The 25,567-nt window shown below is 37.7% G+C and overlaps 1 protein-coding gene across 12 annotated transcripts in view; it reads right to left on the bottom strand.

Annotated features, from left to right (window-relative positions):
* The window catches only part of TENM3 (teneurin transmembrane protein 3), a 2,746,241-nt gene that overhangs the window by 864,659 nt on the left and 1,856,015 nt on the right, over positions 1-25,567 (bottom strand). For all 12 annotated transcript variants that reach the window (XM_027530163.1, XM_027530171.1, XM_027530173.1 and 9 more), the window contains exon 8: positions 17,963-18,043. The gene's annotated coding sequence lies outside the window, so the exon portion shown is untranslated. The remainder of the gene's footprint in view (positions 1-17,962; positions 18,044-25,567) is intronic.

Raw genomic sequence — 25,567 nt, 5'->3', positions numbered from 1 at the left:
AGCATAGATATTTTAAAGAAAAATCAAAGTGTGTCTTCTTAACTATTGTTATTTCTATACACTGAAATTTAAAAATAATGTCTTCACAAGTGTAAATGGTACTGCAGATATTATTATAAATGTGTTCCCATGAGAATAGATTACAAACTGTTTCCGTCATTCAGCATCTTGTTTTCTAAGTTGGCAGCAGATTTTCTTTACTACTGCTCTACCTTCTTTTGATTCTACCTAATTTCTAGAAGACTGTCATATTGCTGGGAGAAATGGGGAATTTACATTCCTCTAACTCAGTGAAGAGAGTCATTGTAAGCAATTTTAATGTGGTTGGAGGTAATCTCTTTTACCTGAAAATTCCTTGGAGATTTTTTTTTCTTTCTTTTTTGCCTGCGATGTACCAAGACAAGGGCTCATTGTTCAAATTGTACTGAATGTTGTTTTTTTGCATTTAGGTCACTAAACAGTGTTGATTTCTGTAGCTTGGCCCACGTACTTCTGAATGTGTCATAGTGAAACAATGTCTTGAGTGCAGAAAGATGTTTAACAGGATAACATACACAGTATCTAGGCCCTCCTGCACCCGCGCAGCCACGGCTCCTTGGACGTGGGGTTGATCCTTCCGGCCACCGCCCCTGGCCTCTGGCGTGGGGGCGTGGGGTAGCTCCTCTCGGCCGTTCCTGCGCCGTCGCAGTCTGGTACTCTCGGCAGCTGCCCCTGACCGCAGACGTATGGTAACTCCTATTGGCCACCACCCTTCGGGCATGGGGTCCCCCTGGCTTCCGCCCGTGACCTCGAACGTGGGGTGGCTCCTCTCGGCCGCGCTTAGCACGCTGGTGGTCGCAGCCGCCTGCGCTTAGAGCGCCGGTTGTCACAGCCGCCTGCGCTTATGGTGAGGAGATACCCCTCCTCCAAGGTAAGGAGCAATGGCTGCGCTTTGCTGGAGCAGCCGTGAAGAGATACCCCATGCCCAAGGTAAGAGAAACCCAAGTAAGACCGTAGATGTTGCAAGAGAGCATCAGAGGGCAAACACACTGAAACCATACTCATCACACTAGGACCACAGCCTTGTCTAACTCAATGAAACTAAGCCATGCCCATGGGGCAACCCAAGATGGGCAGGTCATGGTGGAGAGATCTGACAGAATGTGGTTCAGTGGAGAAGGGAATGGCAAATCACTTCAGTATTCTTTGCCTTGAGAACCCCATGAACAGTATGAAAAGGCAAAATGATAGGATACTGAAAGAGAAACTCCCCAGGTCAGTAGGTGCCCATTATGCTACTGGAGATCAGTGGAGAAATAACTCCAAAAGGAATGAAGGGATGGAGCCAAAGCAAAAAGAATACCCAGCTGTGGATGTGACTGGTGATAGAAGCAAGGTCTGATGCTGTAAAGAGCAATACTGCATAGGAACCTGGAATGTCAGGTCCATGAATCAAGGCAAATTGGAAGTGGTCAAACAAGAGATGGCAAGAGTGAATGTCAACATTCTAGGAATCAGTGAACTGAAATGGACTGGAATGAATGAATTTAATACAGATGACCATTATATCTACTACTGCGGGCAGGAATCCCTCAGAAGAAATGGAGTAGCCATCATGGTCAACAAAAGAGTCCAAAATGCAGTACTTAGATGCAATCTCAAAAATGACAGAATGATCTCTGTTCGTTTCCAAGGCGAACCATTCAATATCACAGTAATCCAAGTCTATGCCCCAACCAGTAATGCTGAAGAAGCTAAAGTTGAATGGTTCTATGAAGACCTACAAGACCTTTTAGAACTAACACCCAAAAAAGATATCCTTTTCATTATAGGGGACTGGAATGCAAAAGTAGGAAGTCAAGAAACTCCTGGAGTAACAGGCAAATTTGGCCTTGGAATACAAAATGAAGCAGAGCAAAGACTAATAGAGTTTTGCCAAGAAAATGCACTGGTCATAACAAACACCCTCTTCCAACAACACAAGAGAAGACTCTATACATGGACATCACCAGATGGTCAACACCAAAATCAGATTGATTATATTCTTTGCAGCCAAAGATGGAGAAGCTCTATAGAGTCAACAAAAACAAGACCAGGAGTGGACCATGAACTCCTTATTGCCAAATTCAGACTTAAATTGAAGAAAGTAGGGAAAACCACTAGACCATTCAGGTATGACTTAAATCAAATCCTTTATGATTATACAGTGGAAGTGAGAAATACATTTAAGGGCCTAGATCTGATAGAGTGCCTAATGAACTATGGAATGAGGTTCGTGACATTGTACAGGAGACAGGGATCAAGACCATCCCCATGGAAAAGAAATGCAAAAAACAAAATGGCTGTCTGGGGAGGCCTTACAAATAGTTGTGAAAAGAAGAGAAGTGAAAAGCAAAGGAGAAAAGGAAAGATATAAGCATCTGAATGCAGAGTTCCAAAGAATAGCAAGAAGAGATAAGAAAGCCTTCTTCAGCAATCAGTGCAAAGAAATAGAGGAAAACAACAGAATGGGAAAGTCTAGAGATCTCTTCAAGAAAATCAGAGATACCAAAGGAACATTTCATGCAAAGATGGGCTCGATAAAGGACAGAAATAGTATGGATCTAACAGAAGCAGAAGATATTAAGAAGAGATGGCAAGAATACACAGAAAAACTGTACAAAAAAGATCTTCACGACCCAGATAATCACGATGGTGTGATCACTCACCTAGAGCCAGACATCCTGGAATGTGAAGCCAAGTGGGCCTTAGAAAGCATTACTAGGAACAAAGCTAGTAGAGGTGATGGAATTCCAGTTGAGCTATTTCAAATCCTGAAAGATGATGCTGTGAAAGTGCTGCACTCAATATGCCAGCAAATCTGGAAAACTCGTCAGTGGCCACAGGACTTGAAAAGGTCGGTTTTCATTCCAATCCCAAAGAAAGGCAATGCCAAAGAATGCTCAAACTACCACACAATTGCACTCATCTCACACGCTAGTAAAGTAATGCTCAAATTCTCCAAGCCAGGCTTCAGCAATATGTGAACCGTGAACTTCCTGATGTTCAAGCTAGATTTAGAAAAGGCAGAGGAACCAGAGATCAAATTGCCAACATCCGCTGGATCATGGAAAAAGTAAGAGAGTTCCAGAAAAACATCTATTTCTGCTTTATTGACTATGCCAAAGCCTTTGACTGTGTGGATTACAATAAACTGTGGGAAATTCTGAAAGAGATGGGAATACCAGACCACCTGACCTGCCTCTTGAGAAATTTGTATGCAGGTCAGAAAGCAACAGTTAGAACTGGACATGGAACAACAGACTGGTTCCAAATAGGAAAAGGAATACGTCAAGGCTCTATATTGTCACCCTGCTTATTTAACTTCTATGCAGAGTACATCATGAGAAACGCTGGGCTGGAAGAAGCACAAGCTGGAATCAAGATTGCCGGGAGAAATATCAATAACCTCAGATATGCAGATGACACCACCCTTATGGCAGAAAGTGAAGAGGAACTAAAAAACCTCTTGATGAAAGTGAAAGTGGAGAGTGAAAAAGTTGGCTGAAAGCTCAACGTTCAGAAAACGAAGACCACGGCATCCGGTCCCATCACTTCATGGGAAATAGATGGGGAAACAGTGGAAACAGTGTCAGACTTTATTTTTTTGGGCTCCAAAATCACTGCAGATGGTGACTACAGCCATGAAATTAAAAGACGCTTACTCCTTGGAAGGAAAGTTATGACCAATCTCAATAGCATATTCAAAAGCAGAGACATTACTTTGCCAACAGAGATCCATCTAGTCAAGGCTATGGTTTTTCCTGTGGATGTCATGTATAGATGTGAGAGTTGGACTGTGAAGAAGGCTGAGCACCGAAGAATTGATGCCTTTGAACTGTGGTGTTGGAGAAGACTCTTGAGAGTCCCTTGGACTGCAAGGAGATCCAACCAGTCCATTCTGAAGGAGATCAGCCCTGGGATTTCTTTGGAAGGAATGATGCTAAAGCTGAAACTCCAGTACTTTGGCCACCTCATGCGAAGAGTTGACTCATTGGAAAAGACTCTGATGCTGGGAGGGATTGGGGGCAAGAGGAGAAATGAGATGGCTGGATGGCATCACTGACTCGATGGACGTGAGTCTGAGTGAACTCCTGGAGTTGGTGTTGGATTGGGAGGCCTGGCGTGCTGCGATTCATGGGGTCGAAAAGAGTCGGACACGACTGAGCGACTGATCTGATCTGATCTGATACACAGTATCACAAAACTTCCCAATACACCTGTCCTATTTTCATCTAAGATTATGTGAGAAGCTGACTGTTAACTGTGCTAAGGCAGTAAACTTCCACCTGATGGTAAAGATAGCCTGCAGATGACAGAGGCAACACTGGAGGTGACTTAGAAGGCAGACTCAGAGGAGGAAGCACTCAGAAGAGATATGTGGATAGAGCTACTCTCTCATTAAGAAATACATCAGGATATTGACATAGAAGAAAAAAACTTCCTCAGGACTGTAATTGAAGTACACTCCCCACATTTATAAATGTGTAAATAAAGAATCATCTGCAAATAATAATAAGGATCTTAAAACAGTACCCCAGAGCAGAAAGTCCTGAAGCACAAAGAAGATGACCCACAGAATGGGTCAGTACAGACAGATGTATATTTTGGTTAGACTAGACTATCCTTGTTGCTATTTAGTCACCAAGTTGTGTCTGACTCTCTGCAACCCTATAGACTGTAGTTTGCTAGGCTCCTCTGTCCATGGAATTCTCTAGGCAAGAATACTAGAGTGGGTAGCCATTTCCTTCTCCTGGGGATCTTCCTGACCCATTGATTGAACCCACATCTCCTGCATTGGCAGGTAGATTCTTTACCGCAGAGCCACCAGGAAAGCCCAGACTATCCTTAGAATATGTCTAAGAATTCTCTTCAATTAATTAGTTTAGTTTTGCTCCTCTCCTCTTCTCCCCATGTCTCTCCAGCCTCCTCAGTTTCTTTCCTCCTTTTAGTTTTCTGTCAGTCTAACGACACAACCTGTTACATGTATACATCCCCATCCATCTATCCATCCACCCATTCAATATGATGACACACACACATGCTTGCAAATATTAACCACACAGCCAGAGATTCATCACTTTCATTCTAGGTTTAGACATTTTTGATGAAGTTTTTCATGATCTTCATGTAATTGGCAACCAGCACTGGGGGTGCCTAGAATATCAGACCAGTAAACGATATCCCTTATGTAAGGAAGTGATGTTAGGCTCATTTCAACTTAGTAATATCACAATTTTGCACCATGGACATGAAAAAATGTTTAGTAGGAATGACAGAAACTGATATTTGCCTATCCTAGTCTTTGATGTCTCCTTCCCCTCTATAACAATCACATAACAAAAACAGAAAAAATCCCTAACTGTAGTCTAGGAAGTCATGTTAACTGCATTTCCTAAATTCTTTACGGTAGACTTGCTTATCTGACTACATTTTGGCCACTGATATATAAGCAAAGTGAAGTGTGATGCTTCCTTGAATTCTCTTTAAAGCAAGGGTTGGCATCTTTTTTTAATCCTTTCCACTCTTTGGCCTGGAAGAGGGAAGTGATGGTTGGAACTCCAGCAGCTCTACTGGACCTGATCGAACACCACAGGGGTGGAATAGTGAATGATGAGGAAAACCCCTAATGACTATTATGGAGTTGTCATAATCTTTGGCTTGTTTTAAGTGAGAAAATACATTTCTCTGTGTGTGTGTGTGTGTGTGTGTGTGTGTGTGTGTGTGTGTGTATCTCACATTTTTTAGGCAATTTCTTACTTTTGGGTGAACATAAACACTGACTGATGTGCATGCTAAGGTGTTGCGGTTGTGTCCGACTCTTTGCCGACCCATGGACTAGCCTGCCAGGCTCCTCTGTCCACGGGATTCTCCAGGCAAGTATCCTGGAGTGGGTTGCCATGCTCTTCTCCAGGGGATCTTTCCAACCCAGGGATCAAACCGTGTCTTCCTCTGGCTCCTGCATTGCAGGCAGATTACTTCTGAGCCACCAGGGAAGCCCAGGCAAAACCAAAAATGAAGAACTAAATAAAATACAAATTAACACAAAGTTTCAGAACTTCTGTTTTTATCAATTAGCTTGAAACCAAAGAAATCTATTAAAAAGAAAATCATCTCTTCTAACTAGCTGATATCATATTTTCACTATTTTTTCATATTCAATATAGGTTGCTGAGGTTTAATAAAAACATGTTGTATTTAAATTTGTTAGCATTCAATAGTATTTTCATCATGAATTACTATTAGGCATTACTTCTATTCTTTAACTCAAATCCCACTTCAGCCATGATGTCTTAGAGGAAGGAAAAACAATTTATACTCTTCTAAATCCTTATACCACTTAAGTTTACTGCTTCTCTGGCATGCTCTATTTTTACTTATTTATCTAGATTACAAACTCATGGAAGACCAGATCTTTGTATTTCATGCAGCTCACAGGCAAGTGATTTATACACAATGGGTTTTGAGTATTTATTGTTATTTATGGTCATTTATATATCCTATGTAGATTGTGGGAAGAAATATCAATAATCTCAGATATGCAGATGACACCACTCTTATGGCAGAAAGTGAAGAGGAACTAAAAAGCCTCTTGATGAAAGTGAAAGTGGAGAGTGAAAAAGTTGGCTGAAAGCTCAACATTCAGAAAACGAAGATCATGGCATCTGGTCCCATCACTTCATGGGAAATAGATGGGGAAACAGTGGAAACAGTGTCAGACTTTATTTTTTGGGGCTCCAAAATCACTGCAGATGGTGACTGCAGCCATGAAATTAAAAGATGCTTACTCCTTGGAAGGAAAGTTATGACCAATCTAGATAGCATATTGAAAAGCAGAGACATTACTTTGCCAACAGAGGTCCGTCTAGTCAAGGCTATGGTTTTTCCAGTGGTCATGTATGGATGTGAAAGTTGGACTGTGAAGAAAGCTGAGCGCTGAAGAATTGATGCTTTTGAACTGTGGTGTTGGAGAAGACTCTTGAGAGTCCGTTGGATTGCAAGGAGATCCAACCAGTCCATTCTAAAGATCAGCCCTGGGATTTCTTTGGAAGGAATGATGCTAAAGCTGAAACTCCAGTACTTTGGCCACCTCATGCGAAGAGTTGACTCATTGGAAAAGACTCTGATGCTGGGAGGGATTGGGGGCAGGAGGAGAAGGGGACAACAGAGGATGAGATGGCTGGATGGCATTACTGACTCGATGGATGTGAGTCTGAGTGGGGAGTTGGTGATGGACAGGGAGGCCTGGCATGCTGCGATTGATGTGGTCGCAAAGAGTTGGACACGACTGAGTGACTGAACTGAACTGACTGATATATCCTATGTAAAATATGTTTTTCCATTAAATCTTAGAAAGGATAGTAGTTTTTCAAATAATGCCATTCTTTTTCTTTCTGTTATCATTTTCCTTCACAATTCCAATGATTTCCAAAAGGAGAAATAGAAAGGTCAAAATACATGTCCTTGTAAATCAAGGAGAATCAAGTCTAGGAATATCTGAAATCCTAAAACTTTTAAATGCTATTAATAAAGACATCAAAATTCTGTTTAAGATACTTTGCATCTCTAATGTTGTTAACAAAACATGCATTTCAAGCAGAAGTTTTAAGGGTTTTAAATCACAGATTTTCACAGCATTTCCTTCCGGCAGCTGATGAAAATTGGATAATATACAATCAGAACACTTTTTTTCTACACATTTTAAATTGATTGAAAAATAGAAGCAGATTTAACATTCAAAAAAGAAAACTCCACATTTGCAACTGTTATATAAAAATGGTCTGATCTGATTTAGAAGATACTAGGTATAGAAACCTAGAGCTGACAGCATTCTTTGGGATGTTTTGAAACAGAAGATATGTATTACAGCCCCCAAGCTGCTATTCTCTCAAAATTAGTACCTCTGACTAACAATTTGAATCTTCTATAAGGACTATCATAAAAGAAAACCTTCTACTTAATGAAAGGTGTTCTCCATATTTCATTGTAGGTTTAAGTCTGACATTAAGTAGGTTATGAATAATTTTCAGTATGAAAACCTAAAAATAATAAATTGTTGAACAGGAGATAGACGAAAACACAACGTATTTGCATAAGACTTGAAAGTTCAACACATTACTGTCTTCAACAGGATATACCACTGGGTGATTGAAAAATAACTGAGTAACTATTCAAGTTGTCAGTTTGCATTAACTAGGTGTACATTCAAAGGAAATAAATAATAAACAAGTGGATCTGCCTTACATTATGTTTACTAAATAACCAAGGCGTTGACTACATGGCCTGAAATAATATTCAGAGAATACAGTGCCCTTAAATTAGCAGTATCATATTGATGGCCAGAGATATATCATATACTCTCAAATACTGTTTTCCTTAGAGAACTCATGCTTTTCCAAATGTAAGGAAATTTAGGACATTTTTATCTGGATAGTTTTTTCTAAAGGGTGTTTTTTGGAAGGTCATGATAGCTAAAATGTGCATGGCTGTCAGAGGAACTAAGAGAGCTTCAAGACCTAAGAACATGTCTTAACTCCTCCTCCAAATCATACATCAGTGCCTCTGTCCATCACCACACTTGTAGCAAGCCAGGACTCTGGTCGCAGAGTCCATGGAGTTAATTCAATCAACCATGAAGCAATTTGCTGTTCTTGACAATTAAAAAAAAAAATCTTTTAAGCAAAGAGCAATCTGTGAATAAATAGGATGATTTTTTCCTATATGAGAAATATCCTAATCAAAGTCTAGTCTGTGTTATGCAGCTCATTTCTTAAATCACATTTTGACCACATTCAAACTTATTTCAAAGCACCAGCAAATGTAGAGGTTGGTTGTATGCAGACTTACATAATAACATAACATAATAAAATGTTATTACTGAAAAGAAATAAAGATATTAAGTTTGGAAAGTGCAAAATTAATGCTAAAAATTATCATGTAATGATTACATTGGATTATATAGGATTCTCCCACCAAAAATCATTATTATTAATATGTATAAATAGGGCAGCCAGGCAAATTATTTCCAAAACTAGAATTTTTTTATTTTTTTAATGGATATGTAGTTGATTTATGATGATGTGTAAAAACTAGAAGATTTTTGAAGGTGAAATGAGAAGCTATCAATAATAGGTATTAACTGGCACTATGCTAGAGAAACCAGGGATGTGTTCACTTCATAAGAGACTGGGGTATATTTTATTTATCTAGCTTGAAGATGATGGCATGTCCTTCAATTCTATTAATACCAAAAATGAAAACATAGATTCATTGCAATTATTTTGCTGTCATTAAACATTATGGCAAATCAGAAAATCTTCCACATGTGGCCAAGGGAATAACTGGAAATATCCAGGCTCTCCCACCATTAGCAATGATAAATCTGAACAGAATATCTGAGACAATTGGAGACACTTTTGATTTTCACAGTGGAGGTAGGTGTGGGGTGCCAAAGGCAACTAGTTGGTAGAAGCCAAAGGTGCTGCCAAACATACTATGATGCACAGGAAAGTCACTCACAGCAAAGAAATACACGGCTTGAGATACAAAAAAGTGTTAAGCTGACATCTTGATATGAAAGAATAACAATACGAATGATGGCTTATTTCCCATCAGAAACAATGGAGGCCAGGAGACAATTAAGTGGCACTTTCAAAGTGATGGGGAAAAAAATTTATCAAGGCAGACTTCTGTGTCCAGTATAAAATATCCTTTAAACAGACCTTAAGTAAAGATTTGCAGATAAATGAAAGCTGAGAAAATTTGTCACTAGCAAACCTACAGTGCCAGAAATGCTACAAAAATATCTTCAGGCTGAAGGGAAATGATACCAGATGGAAACTTGATCTATGGGAAGGAATGAAGAACATGGGAAATTGTAAATATACATGGATATATATATAAACTCCTCCCACCCTTTTCTTAGTATTATGGGTTGAACTGTGTCTCCCAAAAGTCATATGTTCATTCAGTCACTCGGTTGTGTCCGACTCTTTGTGACCCCGTGAACTGTAGCCCACTAGGCTCCTCTGTCCATGGGGATTCTCCGAGCAAGAATATTGAAGTGGGTTTCCGTTTCCTTCTCCAAAATTCATACGGTCAAGTCCTAATCCTCAGGATCTGTGGATGTGACCTTATTTGGAAACAGTTTCTGTGCCGATGCCGTCATGTTAGGATGAGATCATCTGGTGGATCCTAATTGAGTATGCTCAATGTCCTTATAAAAAAGGGGATATTTGGACACAGAGACATGTATACAGAAGAATGCTATGTGAAAACTGGAGTTATGCTGTCAGAAGCCAAGGAACCATGAGAAGTTAGGAGACATGCCCAGAACAGAGCTTTCTTTAGCATCTACTATAGAGGGGGCATAACTTGCTGACATCTTGATCTGGGACTTCAGATCTCTAGAACTGTGAGAAAATAAATTTCCATTTATTAAGCCACTCAGTGGGCTTCTAGTGGCACTAGTGGTAAAGAACCCACCTTAAAGACCCTGTCTGCCAATGGGGGAGACATAAGAGATGCAGGTTTAATCCCTGGGTTGGGAAGATCTTCTGGAGGAATGCATGGCAACCCACTCCAGTATTCTTGTCTGGGGAATTCCATGGACAGAGGAGCCTGGTGGGCTTCAGTTTATAGGTTGCACAGAGTCTGCCATGACTGAAGATTCTTAGCACACACATGATCCACTCAGCAAGTACTTTGTTACAGCAGTAGTGGCAAACTAATATACTCAGTTTTCTTTTTTTAGTGACTGTTTAAAGAAACATAATACTATCATATTTCAGTGTCTTAATATAGAATTAAAATGTATGATAAAATTAGCACAGGAAAGAGGGAACAAATATAATTTATACTCATATATGGTTTTAAGATATTATGGGACACATAGTAAATTGTGATAAGAATTCATACTGTAACCATTACATTAGGAAACCTATATGCAGGTCAGGAAGCAACAGTTAGAACTGGACATGGAACAACAGACTGGTTCCAAATAGGAAAAGGAGTACATCAAAGCTGTATATTGTCATCCTGCTTATTTAACTTATATGCAGAGTACATCATGAGAAACGCTGGGCTGGAAGAAGCACAAGCTGGAATCAAGATTGCCGGGAGAAATATCAATAACCTCAGATACGCAGATGACACCACCCTTATGGCAGAAAGTGAAGAGGAACTAAAAAGCCTCTTGATGAAAGTGAAAGAGGAGAGTGAAAAAGTTGGCTTAAAGCTCAACATTCAGAAAACGAAGATCCTGGCATCTGGTCCCATCACTTCATGGGAAATAGATGGGGAAACAGTGGAAACAGTGTCAGACTTTATTTTTCTGGGCTCCAAAATCACTGCAGATGGTGACTGCAGCCATGAAATTAAAAGATGCTTACTCCTTGGAAGGAAAGTTATGACCAACCCAGATAGCATATTCAAAAGCAGAGGACATTACTTTGCCAACAAAGATCCATCTAGCCAAGGCTATGGTTTTTCCAGTGGTCATGTATGGATGTGAGAGTTGGACTGTGAAGAAAGCTGAGCACTGAAGAATTGATGCTTTTGAACTGTGGTGTTGGAGAAGACCCTTGAGAGTCCCTTGGACTGCAAGGAGATCCAACCAGTCCATTCTAAAGATCAGTCCTGGGTGTTCATTGAAGGACTGATGTTAAGGCTGAAACTCCAGTACTTTGGCCACCTCATGCGAAGAGTTGACTCGTTGGAAAAGACTCTGATGCTGGGAGGGATTGGGGGCAGGAGGAGAAGGGGACAACAGAGGATGAGATGACTGGATGGTATAACTGACTCGACAGACATGAGTTTGGGTAAACTCTGGGATTTGGTGATGGACAGGGAGGCCTGGCGTGCTGCAATTTATGGGGTCGCAAAGAGTCGGACGACTGAGCGACTGAACTGAACTGAACTGAATTGAAAGAGACTGAATGGAAGAATTAGCATGTATATTGAAACCAAATTTGATGAACCCCAAAACAAAGCAGGAAAGGGAAAATAGAGGAATCAAATCCAATCCAATAAATAGCAAACTTACAGACCTCAACTGCAGTATTAATCCTATTAAATGCAATGAGCTAAAAATTCTGATTGTAAGACCAGCAAGACTGGAAAAAATTGAATAACTAAATACAAACTGTCTCAAGAAATTCACCTTCATCATGAAATACAGGCATACTGAAAGCAGAAGACTAGAAAATGATATACAATGAAAACATTGGTGAAAGTTGGGTCATGTGATGCTGTTAACATCAGACAAGGATATAGACAAGGATTCTTGCTAGATTAAAAGAGGGACATCTCACAATGATAAAGTGGTTATTTCATTAGGAATTTATGTTAACTCTCACAGAGGTATATGTGTATGTACCTACCTAATAACAGAAATTGAAACATACATAAAGCAAATATTGACAGAACAAATGAATGTGACACAGCCACGTATAGCTTGAGACTTTTAACACGTCTCTTTCAGTGTTTTGTAAAATTCGTAGATAAAAAATTGTTAGGATATAGAAAGTTTCAATGACGTGATTAACCAAATTGAATAAATTAATATTTGTATAATACCACATCCAATAATTTCACAGTATACATTTTTTTCCAAAGCATTTGCAACATTCACCAAGATAGATCTGCTAATGCTGGATGAAAAAAATAAAATGTTTCAATATATTTCAAAAAATAGAAATCTCACAAAATATGTCTCTAATGACAGTAGAATTAAATTAGAAATCAATAAGAATAAGAAATTAGAAAAATTCTCAAGTATCTGGAATTACAGCAGTATATGCCTACACCTCTAAATAATTCAATGTAAAAGAATAAATCATAATTTATTTTCAGGTAAACTAGAAAATATTTTCAAGTACATTACAACAAAAATGTGAATTAAAATTTGAGAAATGCAGCTAAAGCAGTGATTCAAGGAAAATTTGTAGTAATAAAAATACTTGGTAAAGAAGAACATTTTAAATTTAATAATCTATGTTACTGCCTTAAGTATCTTAAAAAAGAAGATCAAATTAAAACTGAAGAAAGAAGAAAAGAAATAGTGAAAAATAAGACCAAAATTCAAATTAGAAACAGATAAAAAATGCAGGATAAAAAGGCAATTCAAAAGTTAGTACTATGAAAAGACTAATAAAAGTAGTGAACCTTAGCAAAAATGATCAAGAAAGAAAATCAAAAACACAAATTGCCAATTAAGGATTGACAGAGGGGATATGACCATAGTTCATATAGAAATTTAAAGAATAATAAAGAAACATTATGACCATTTGTGTGAAAACACTTGCCAACTCAGATGAAGTAAATATGTTGAAGAATTCAATTTACCAGAATTAACATAAAAAAAATGAAAAAAATAGTGAATAGCTCTCTTTAAAAATTGAATTTGTAATTAAAAACTCCCAACCAAGAAAAGTCCAAGCCAAGATGGAGTCTCCGGTGAATTCCATCAAAAGTTTATAGATACATAAATCTACACAGTTATTTAAGAAAAGAAAGGAGGAAAAAACACTTTTCAGCTTATTTAAAGATACCAGCAATATCCTGATAATAAAATTTTTAATAGAAGAAAGTCAGAGACCAGTGTTACTCCAGAATATAGACTTAAGTAAGTTTCATTAAGAAAATATTATCAAGTCAAATCCAGGATTACATAAAATGGTCATACATTACAACCAAATGGGGATTTATCCCAGGAATGAAAGATAGGTTTAGCACTTAAAAGATCAACTTAATCCATCAAATTATCAGAAAAGGAAGAAAAACCATATAATCATTTCAATACGGGCAGGAAGAAAAGCTTTTGACAAAATTCAACACCTATTCATTATTAAAGAAAAAAACAAAAACCCACTTAAACCAGGAATAGACAGAACTTCCTTAGTTTAAAAGACATCTATAAAACACCTAGAATTAACATCAATTTAATGATAAAACAGTGAACACTGTCTTCTGAGATTAGGAACAAAGCAAAATATCTGTTCCCACCACTTCTATTCCACATTGATCAGGTAGTCCAAGTTTGTACAATAGGAAAGGGATACAGAAAAGGCATAAAAATGGGAAAAGATGAAGTGAAATTCTATATTCATAGACAAAATTACTGTTTGCATAAAAATTCAAAAGAACCTATGGAAAGAAAAAAAGTCATAGAAATAGTATATCTGATACAAGGTCAATGTTTTAAATATCTATTGTATTTCTACTACTGGCAGCAAACTATGAAATGGGAAATTGATAAATTTTCATTCATTTTATAATAGCATAAAAAGATATTTCAGAATAAGCTTAATTGATGTACAAAAGCTCTACACTGAAAAGGAAAAAAATACAGGGAAAAAAATCTAAATGAAAGGAGAAAGCTCTCATGTTTATGGACTGGAAGATTCAAAACTGTTAAAACAGTCATTTTCCTTCAAATTCAGCTACAGACTCAGTGCCATCTCAATCAAAATCCCATCAGGATTTTTTTTTTTTCTGGTAGAAATTGACTAGTGAATTCTAAAATATGTATGGAAATGTAAAGGATCCAAACTAGCTAAAACAATAATGAAAAAGAACACAGATCAAGGATTTTCATTATCTGATTTCAAGACTACCATAGCCGGGCTAGACTAGTACTGGTACAGGGATAATAAAATAGATCCATGAAATAGAAAAAAAGCAGTTTAGGAATAGATCTACAAGAGCAATTATTTTCACTAATATGCCAAAGCAACACAACTTAGAAAGAAATCATTTTTCAATAAATTGTGGTAGAATAATTGCATAAAATGTGAAGAGAATGCATCTCAATCCTGACATCAAACCATGTACAAAAATTCATTCCAGATCATAATAGAGCCAAATGCAAAAATCAAAACTATAGACATTTTCATACTTGTTGTTGGCAAATATTTCTTAGAGAGGACACTGAAAACATTAACCATAAAAGAAAAACCAACCAATTAGAGTTCATCAGAATAAAAGCACTGGTTTAACAAAAGACATAGTTAAAATAAACAAGCCATAGACTAAACTAAAATATTCATAAGCCATAAAATCTGACAAAGATCTTATATCCAAAATATATTTTGAAAGCTCCCACAAATCAGGCAAACATGCTTAAAGGGCAAACAACTTAAATCGACACCTTCAAAAAAAAGGAGCTATGTGAATGGTACAAGAAAATATTCTTGAATCATTAATCATAAGGGTTCAATTCAGTTCAGTTCAGTCATTCAGTCGTGTCCGACTCTTTGTGACCCCATGAATAGCAACACGCCAGGCCTCCCTGTCCATCACCAACTCCCAGAGTTTACCCAAACTCATGTCCATCGAGTCAGTGATGCCATCCAGCCATCTCATCCTCTGTCGTCCCCTTCTCCTCCTGCCCCCGATCCCTCCCAGCATCAGAGTCTTTTCCAATGAGTCAACTCTTTGCATGAGGTGGCCAAAGTATTGGAGCTTCAGCTTTAGCATCAGTCTTTCCAGTGAACACCCAGGACTGATCTCCTTTAGGATGGAACTGTTGGACCTCCTTGCAGTCCAAGGGACTCTCAAGAGTCTTCTCCAACAACACAGTTCAAAAGCATCAATTCTTTGGCGCTCAGCCTTCTTCACAGTCCAACTCTCACATCCATACATGACCACTGGAAAAATCATAGCCTTGACTAGATGGACCTTTGTTGGCAAAGTAACGTCTCTGCTTTTTAATATGCTATTTAGGTTGGTCATAACTTTTCTTCCAAGGAGTAAGCATCTTTTAATCATAAGGGTAATGCCAGTTAAAGCCACAGAGAGGTCATAAGAAAAGCTAAAACCCAGGAGAGTAGTAACATCAAATGCTGGCTAAGATTTGGGAAAAATGGAACATTCATACATTTCTGGTTTGAGTTAAAGTGGATCACAGACTCTGAAGCAATGTTGATTTGTTACAAGGTTAATTTCTGTTGTACTCAAGAATAGGATGAGACTCAAAAACATTATATTGAATGAGTAAAGCCAGAAACAAAATGGACACACTGCATTTAAGGAGCTCTTTTAAATGAAGTGCAAGGATAAATAAAGCAAATCACTGTAGTAGAAATTAGAACAGTGGTTGTCTCTTATGTAAGGGGCAGGGGGTCATTAGGGGTTGACACTGTTTGTTATAGAAAAAAACTCCTTGTTTTTTGGACTGACACATATTAATAATGGAATGGAATATATTCCAAGTAGCTATGTTTAATTCCCAACATTTGAAAGAAGTGGAATATTGTTGAATTATATGTTTTAATATGAATTTTAATCTTCCAATTCAGTAAATGCTTTAAAACATCATATTCTTTACAATAAATAGAATCCCACTGAGTAGTTTTAAATATAACTTGATTAGGAAATATTACTTTAAGTGTTTTCCTTGTATATAAAAGTCACATAATTAAAGATGACTGAATGCAAGTTCAGGACCGTATTGGAGTGATGCAATATATAGAGAGGGCTGTGGGTCTCTAAACTGGATTGTATCCTAAAATTTAGGAGCTAAGTCAAGAAGTTTCTCTTGGTAATAGATGAATAATAATGGACAAGATTAGATAAAATATTACCCTGTGATTTGCAGATCATTAACTACACTAGATGTAAAGAGATGATTTGGATAAAAGAAATTATTTTTAAGAAAGGCACCAATTGTCTCAAAATGAAAATTAAGAAAGTAGGGTGAGAAGTCATAACATTTAATAATAGTATAAAAGGAGTTCGGCAGCAACAATTATTTTGGAAATTGAGAATAAATAGAAACTCTAATATCTTTCTCCCCAGGATCTTGATCAATAAGATACTATCTGAATCATTAAGTGAGCATTTGAAGTGTAAGGGCTTAATTGCAATTTCTTGGGAAGATGCCTAAAAATTAACAGAAATTAGGAAGCTCTTAGTAAGGCTTTCTCTGGAATAGATAACTGGATAGTTTCATCTTGAAATAAAGAAATGTGATCCCTTTACTCATTTACTATGCTAACTACAATAAAGCCCCTAACAAATGTGTTATTAAGCCTTACCTGATTTATGTGTACCTGTATCTATTTTCTTGGTTTTTTTGAGAAACCATGCAAAATTTTCATCTTATGTTAATTACCAATTTAATCAGTCAATGCTAAAAGAAAATCTTTTGCTCTAATTATAATAGACAGTTGCTATAAACATTTGACATGATGAATACCTTTTCTGATCTTGGGCAGGCTATAATGTATTAGGCACAAAAATGAGGGGGAAAAAATCCAAGTCTAGTGCTTAATCAGCAGTGACCTCCAATTAAAACAGGTGATATTTGCTGGGTTTAAGAATACAAGCAATACGACTCCAATTAGCTGTCAAATTATCTGGCAAAACAGCTGTTACATAAATAGACCATCACTTGGTTTTCCCGTTCACTTTTCCAAGTTTTTCTTTAGTCTAAAGCCATTTAAAAAGATAGTCCCTCCATTCACATAAAACTTGAAAGTAGGGGAAACTAATTTGTAGTTTTGAAGGTCATTGCTGTAACTGATATTGATGGGGAGGGAGTGGGACTAGATGGGGCACAGCAGTAGGGGGACTGGTAATACTTTGTTTCTTAACTGGGTCCCAGTTACATAAGTGTGCTCACTCAGTGAAAAGTGAATTGAGCTCTGTGCAATTAAAACTTACACATTTTCCTGAATGTTATATTCAATCAAATGTACACAAAATTTAAATTTATTTCAGAAACATATACAACCACCTCAGCATTGTGTCCAAATGGAAAGGTTTCATGCTAGTGTCTATAAGAAATAATCATTTTCTTGAAAACTTCTTTCCATCTACTCCCCCTAATCTCTAAGAAAACACAGTAGGACATCAAAAAAAAAAAAAAAAAAAGAAATAGGGCTTGAAACAAAATGGAGACTTTTTGATTACAATCAGATTTAAAAATGTACATGCAACTTACCAAAAAGCTGTCTTCTCCCTCAATTTTGTGGCAGTTTGTGCTTTAGAGTTGTCAAGTGAAGCTATTGGTTGTGGTCCAAGCCTAGAGAAACAGTACAAAATAGAAAAATTGTTTTACAGTGAAAATTGTTTTATTGTATTTATTTTACTATAACTGTGTATATTCACTATACTATGATGCATTTATCTACATAATTATAAAATGATTACATTCACTTAATACTTCATATAACAAATAATTGCTAAGTATCCTTGCATGTACCAGGTGGTACAGGAGATTGGTAATGTATAATGCACTACATTTTCCCTAAGGAAATTAGGTAAGTAAAAAAGTGTAATAAACATTCCAGATTGGTGAGTGCCATGGAAGAGGTGTAGATCAAATATTATGGGAATCAGGAGGTGGGTTACTTTGAACAAGAAGACTGGGTGAAGCTTTATGGGCGAGGTTGGACTTCACGTGAGAATGAAGAGTATGATTTCTTAAAAATGTTGGGTGAGATGCAGAGGGTGATCCAGGTAAATGCAACAAGTGACCAAAGTACAAACATTGAACACAGTGGAAACAGGAAGGGGGGCGACGGATACATTTCAGTTTCATTGTAGAACAGTTTCAGAGGATTTGGAATTCAGGTGCAACCTGTGGGCTAGAAGTTGAGTCACTTGCAAATTTTCCCAGCTCTATGCTAGACCCAGGGACTTAGCTCTGAATAAGGAAAACAGGAGCTCAGCCCTCATGAAGTCCCCAGTTTATCAGGACAAACCAATACAAAAGGTCATATTAATTCAAGATAAGGAGCAGACTTTACTTTGGGGATCTGTAGCAGAAAAACCCATCTCGTCCAAGGATCAAAGGCAAAAGAAGCTAGAGTCTGTGAGACATGATCATTTTAAAGCAACAGAGTCAGATGAGATGGCCAAGGGAGCAAGTGTGGAATATAGAGAGGGAGGGACGGGGGTCAGCCTCACAGTCACGGGAAAGGGAAAAGCAAGCGAGGGAGTAGGTCAGAGAGGAGGAAGGAGGCTCAGAAGAATCTGGGGAAAAACAAGAGAGAAAAGGTATATGGAGGAGGCTGTGATCAAGAGTGGAATCTGTTGAAATTCAAGTAGGGTTAGTAGAAAAGTGTTGTTTGTTGACTTAGATGCAAAGATGATGACAGAAAAAATTTTTGGGATGATGGGGTTAACCTGATATCTGTCCATCACACATGACCATCAGCACGGATTTTTACAGCCAGCATCTGTATCTGTGCTTGTGCACAGACTGGCAGTTAGATATTTTGCACGTCACCTTGGATGAGGGGAATGGGAAGCCCTTTTGGTTGACTCTGAGAAACATACTTTCTGTACCAGACCACCATGCTGCCTCTTCAGATACAAGGATTCTCGTCTGCAGCTCTGCACAAAACTTTTTGCAGCCTTGAGTACTATTCTGTTACCTCTGTCAGCTTTCTTTCTCATCAAGATTCTTTCATTATTCCCAATGAGTATCATTGGGTCTTTATAATTAATGGCCAGTACCATCATATGGCCAATGATCTCATTGGCCAATCATGTTTGAAGAAGATTTTACTGTTTGTAGTTGCTATAACCTCTGGGGGATATGAACACATATATTTTATTTTATTTATTTAATTTTTTATGTTTATTTTTTTTAATTTTATTTTTAAACTTTACATAATTGTATTATTTTGCCAAATATCAAAATGAATCCACTACAGGTATACATGTGTTCCCCATCCTGAACCCTCCTCCCACTTCCCTCCCCATACCATCCCTCTGGGTCATCCCAATGCACTAGCCCCAAGCATCCAGTATCGTGCATCATATATTTTAATATTAATTATGATTGTCACTAAAGTTTTCAATTTGTTATTTTTAATTAATCAAACACCACAATAAAGAATTATCAGTTCAGAGGCCTGCCAATATCAAAGTAAACACAATAGCTTTTGATTGTAATTATTTAGCCCTGATATAATGATAACAACTGTCCTTCATTGCTCATAATTGTATGCCTTTAGAGAATATACTTGGAGAAGGCAATGGCACCCCACTCCAGTACTCTTGCCTGGAAAATCCCATGGATGGAGGAGCCTGGTAGGCTACAGTCCATGGGGTCTCGACGAGTCGGACATGACAGAGCGACTTCACTTTCACTTTCATGCATTGGAGAAGGAAATGGCAACCCACTCCAGTGTTCTTGCCTGGAGAATCCCAGGGACAGGGGAGCCTGGTGGGCTGCCGTCTATGGGGTCGCACAGAGTTGGACATGACTGAAGCAACTTAGCAGCAGCAGCAGCAGAGAATATACTAAATATTTGCTTAAAAACTCATAGCACTTAATGTCCCTGGTGAACTATTTCTCTTTCCTAAAAAGCAGCCCTCTATCTGAGAGATCTTTAATATTAAGCAATGATTCAGGACTCAACCTTCCTGGGTGTCCTACATTAGAGTAAATCATTAGAACAATAATCCTTCCTAAAGTTATCAGTTGTAAACTGACTTTATTGTCAGTGACTTCTCATTCTTTCAAAACTGTAGGACTTTTATTCAAGTGTAATTCTATGCCAACAAAATAACCCAGGGCAGCATCCATAGAAGATAAATACCCCAAAAGAAAAGAAGTCCGTTTGATTGTTCAGTCCATCCTAACTATGCATTAGACTGGCACACAGCTGATCACTTTATAGTTAACCAGAGCATATTAGAAACTTCTAGAATGACTGTGACTTTGGCAATCTAGCTATAGTTTATAGCTTGATTTCTCGAAAATTACAGAAGAGGGAAATAGCATGTTAATTTATAGAAAGTAATTACTTGAGGGGGCTACTGAGTTTAGCCATGCAATCAACATTGTTTTCCAAATACTAAGTGAATTAAAATAATCATTTACTATTAACTTCACTCTTGCAAAAACTATTTTCAGCTTGGGGTAATGTGATACTTCTTGGAAATATTTAGAAAATAACTAAGATTTACAGAAAATGGATACAGTGTATAACAGCAATTTATATTCTTTTCAGGTTTATGAACAGTGGTAACTGATCATCTAAAATGGCCTTACACTGAGGAATTTCTATGTTTATAGATAAATATGTCTCTACAATTTTGAGGTTTCTCTAATCAAGTCTCATTAAAGATGTATTTGGGAGGATTCTGATAAGAATCATAATACAAATGAAAGAAGAGTGAAGTGACTAGATTTCTAAAGCTCAACAAACCCAGGGACACGTATCGTATCTGAAGATCAGAGGAAAAAAGCATTTGATGGAAATAGACAGAGTGGAAAAAAAAGGAGTTATTTCTGTCAGTGCTAAAAAGCTTAGAGAGTCACTGATTAAGGTCACTGCCAATTTTATCAATGAGGAAAGTGCTTTAGCAAGGCTTCAACCCCTCATTTTTACCATCCTCTGTGTAGGCATGTGGATGACCCCACTGTCAGGGTGTCCATGATCAAACACAAAGAGCACTGAAGGTCAACCAGACTAGAATTTTTATCAGAAAATCTAGTGTCTAAAACCAACGGTGAAAAATGCATTTTATGTCTTCCTGCCTGCTTGTCTCCTTCAGGATGACCAGCATCATCAAAGAGAGCCACAGAAGAAAATAAGAAAGAAGGAAAGAAAATAATCAGTAATCACATTCCCACCTGTCCTTGGCTTCCCTGGAAAGACGATCTAAATGGTTCAGGACAAAGCTTTTCCTTGAAGTATTTATCAATGGAATAACAGTTAACTCCCCACAATGGCTAGTAAGATCTAAGTCCCGTGGTCTAAGCAGATACCCAAACAGCTCATCACTAGTCAACAGACGGAAGAGTCCATCTCACTGCTCAGTGAAGTTGATGCAATCATTCTTATCTATAAGCACCACTTATAGCACCACATTTTTCCAAAGTCTTGGAAAAATGGAGGATGTCCCTTGGAAAACACTGACTGAGGTGGGTGAGAGCCATTTAATCACAAAAAGCTCCACTTAAGGGATTTCTGAGCATTGAGGATTCCCCAATATTCCAATATTCCTCCTTTTCCCCATGACTTAAAATTATCAATGTCACATTAGTGGGCAGCATCTTCCATTTATTTCCGCCACTTGCTCTGCAGCAAGTCAATTCTATGACTCAGTTAGGGCTCTGATAACATCTACTTGTCTGAACATGTCAAACCATTTGTGCAAAGTAATTGGAATATTGGGCTTCTGTGGTGGCTCAGTTGGTAACAAATCTGCCTGCCATGCGAGAGACCTGGGTTTGATCCCTGGGTTGGGAGGATCCCCTGGAGGAGAGCATGGGAACCTACTCCAGTATTCTTGCCTGGATAATACCATGGACAGAGGAGCCTGGTGGGTTTTACAGTCAAAAAGGTTGCAAAGAATCGCACAAGACTGAAGTGACTTAGCACGCACACACGCACACACAAAGGGCCTGATTAAAAGGTGCTTTTTTGCAAGGTCAGACAGATCTCTGAAACTTATTGAGATATAACTCTCTCTCTTTTTCTTTTTTTCTTGGTAGCCTGGGGTTTTCAACTTTATAGTCATTAGCACCCAAAAGAACAAGGGTGAAAATGTAATTTCTATCTGGGAACAGCCTCAGACCCTATCAGCTCATTATCAGTGAGCTGTGCTGGGTCCCTACAGCTCAAAGCATGCCCTATGGACTTCTGTGGAACTTCAAAGTTCAGCCTGATGGACAGAAAACTCATCTTTGACTCTTACAGTTGAATAATATGCAATTTCTAGAGGTTAATGGATACTCACTAGTATTTGCTGAGTAGCTAGAAGGTGCTATTCATAAACTAATATTAGCATGTTACCAGAATTAACTGAAAACTCTAAATCCGTATTCTACAAAGACATCTGACAGCCACTCAACACTTGGGAACTTTGCAATGCTCCTGCTATTCAGATTTACATGGAAATTGTTAGAATTCCTGAAATCTGGGGAAGGGCACATGGTTATTATTGCTGCTTCGAATTGATCATGCTTGCAGCCAAATGTATATAAATGAATATATCTGTAACATTACTATTAGATTTTATAATTGTTCACTACTCAGCTTAGTGTATAATTGCTGTGTTGCTGCTGCTACTGCTGCTAAGTTGCTTCAGTCATGTCCGACTCTGTGCGACCCCATAGTTGGCAGCCCACCAGGCTCCCCCATCCCTGGGATTCTCCAGGCAAGAACACTGGAGTGGGTTGCCATTTCCTTCTCCAATGCATGAAAGTGAAAAGTGAAAGTGAAGTCACTCAGTCATGTCCAACTTTAGCAACCCCATGGACTGTAGCCTACCAGGCTTCTCTGTCAATGGTATTTTCCAGGCAAGAGTACTGGAGTGGGGTGCCATCACCTCCTCACAGAATTGCTGTGTTAGTGATACTTAAATTAGTATTTTGTTCTTCCTCAAGAATTTTTTATTAAATATCATTGGGTCTTTTTCAACTGGAAAGGAAAAATATATTGGGATATATAAATCCTTAAGAGAAGCATGATAAAGTGGTTTGAAAACCTTTGCCATTAAAGAATGGAAGTCAGGAAAGAAGAGATTTTGTGAGTAGGAACCTAAAATAACAATTCTTGTCTGTGGCCAGGTACTCAGAGATGCCTGGATCCAGGAGAAAGGCTCTGGGGGGCTAGGTACCTAGGGAACAACATCAAGAATAGGCAGTCACTTCACAATCTCGCTCAGGGTCAGCCTTGTTTGTATATCACAGAGAATCCAAATTTGTTTCAATTTTGCCTTTTTATCCAGGTATCATGAGAACCATTCACTTTTTTTTGCCCATAATTTGTTTTTTGCCTAACATTACTAGAAATTCATTTTCTACTCAGACTGTAAATTACATTTCCTATTTGTCCTCAAACCAATGTAGCATTTCTTTATGCTTTTTATGCATGATATTTACTGTCTTTGACATTTTTATCTAGTAGTCAGTATTAATAAATCTTCCTGAAAGTAACAGTCATTCTGATTTTGTTAAAAATGCATTGCTTAGAGTTCTTTGAAGTATGAATGTTCAGCTAAAAAGAATCAAATAAAGGAACAAACACTGTCATAGCAGCACTCTAATTCATCTTTGTATTGCTTAAATTAACATATTTAGCTGAACTGTTAATTTTTTTCTGACCTCCATTCTTTTCAGGTTCCTAAATTATGAAACTAGGCTTACAGTAGTATATTCTAAAAAGTCATATAGGTGAGAATATATACAAATCAGCCCATAGACACAATTTTACAATTTTGTATAAAGATTTCAGAAACTTGCCAACATTTTTCATATTTCTGAAACACATTATTCACATGAAATTATTCCTAATGTCTGAGCTTAAATTTCTATTGATTGTACCTCTACTTATTGCCAGTGATAACTTCAGTGGGACCTGAGATCATCTTTACTTCTAATGGGATATACTATTTTACAAACAAAATAAATCTATTTGATATTTTCATATGTTTTATTCCTCTGGACACAGAGATCTATTGATCCAAACTGGATATGACTGTTCAGTCATCAAAATCATCAAGTAACAAAAATAAAGGAAACACACTACAGTTTTACATATAATATAATGAAGCAACAATTAATAAAAAACACATTTTTTATTCCATTTAAATTGAGGAAACATGTAAAAAGGAAGCTATCTACTACTGTGCCTGGAACATAATAAGTCCTGAAAAACTCATTTTGCCATCATTTTTACTGTGACAAGGAGGGGCACATAACATCTTCTGTAGGATGTTATGGAAAAGCCTGAATGAATATTTTGGCCAATCTAATATATACTTGTATGTATAGTATTTTTTTCTTAAAGGAAGGCATTTATAAAGTTTAAAAAAAGCTTAGACTGAAATAAAAAGAAACCAGTGATACTGGTAAAAGGTGATGGAAAAGGGAAATTGAAAATATGTTTTAGTACATCATCTGATAAATGGAAATGATATACTGCACATTTAAATGTTTTACTGGACTTCATAAGAAATATAGTAAGTAAGTAAGTGTTAGTCGCTCAGTTGTGCCCGACTCTTTGCGACCCCATGGACTGCAGCCCACCAGGCTCCTCTGTCCATGAGATTTTCCAGGCAAGGATACTGGAGTGGGTTGCCATTTTCTTCTCCAGGGGATCTTCCCAACCCAGGGATCAAACCCGGGTCTCCTGTACTGCAGGCAGATTCTTAACTGACTAAGCTACAAGGGAATCCAGTATAGGGCAAAATGGTATGTTTGTGGTCTTCTATGATTCTAAGCTCTTTTATTCTAGCAACCCATATAGAAATTCCACTGATAAAACTGTACAAATTTGTCATCTTACTGACAATGAAATTTGTCTCTACTAATCAGATGTTACCAAAGAAACTCATTGAAAGGTTGATTTCTCAATAGAGCCTCTGCTTTATTAAACTGATAGGGGGAGGCAGGCAAAAAGGAAAAGAGGAGAAATAGAAGTAAAAGGAAATGATTCATGGCACAAATATATTCTTCAATTAAACTGTTGTTAAGCTAACCAAACGAAACTATTTGTGATGTTAAATGCTTCAGTAAATTTAGTCATGTAAGTATACTAAAAAGGAAAGACATTTTGACAAGTCATAGACTTAGGAAGTA

Source organism: Bos indicus x Bos taurus, chromosome 27 (assembly GCF_003369695.1).
Source record: "Bos indicus x Bos taurus breed Angus x Brahman F1 hybrid chromosome 27, Bos_hybrid_MaternalHap_v2.0, whole genome shotgun sequence".
In the NCBI taxonomy this organism is placed as follows: Eukaryota; Metazoa; Chordata; class Mammalia; order Artiodactyla; family Bovidae; genus Bos; species Bos indicus x Bos taurus.
This window is presented reverse-complemented; position numbering and strand designations above follow the sequence as displayed.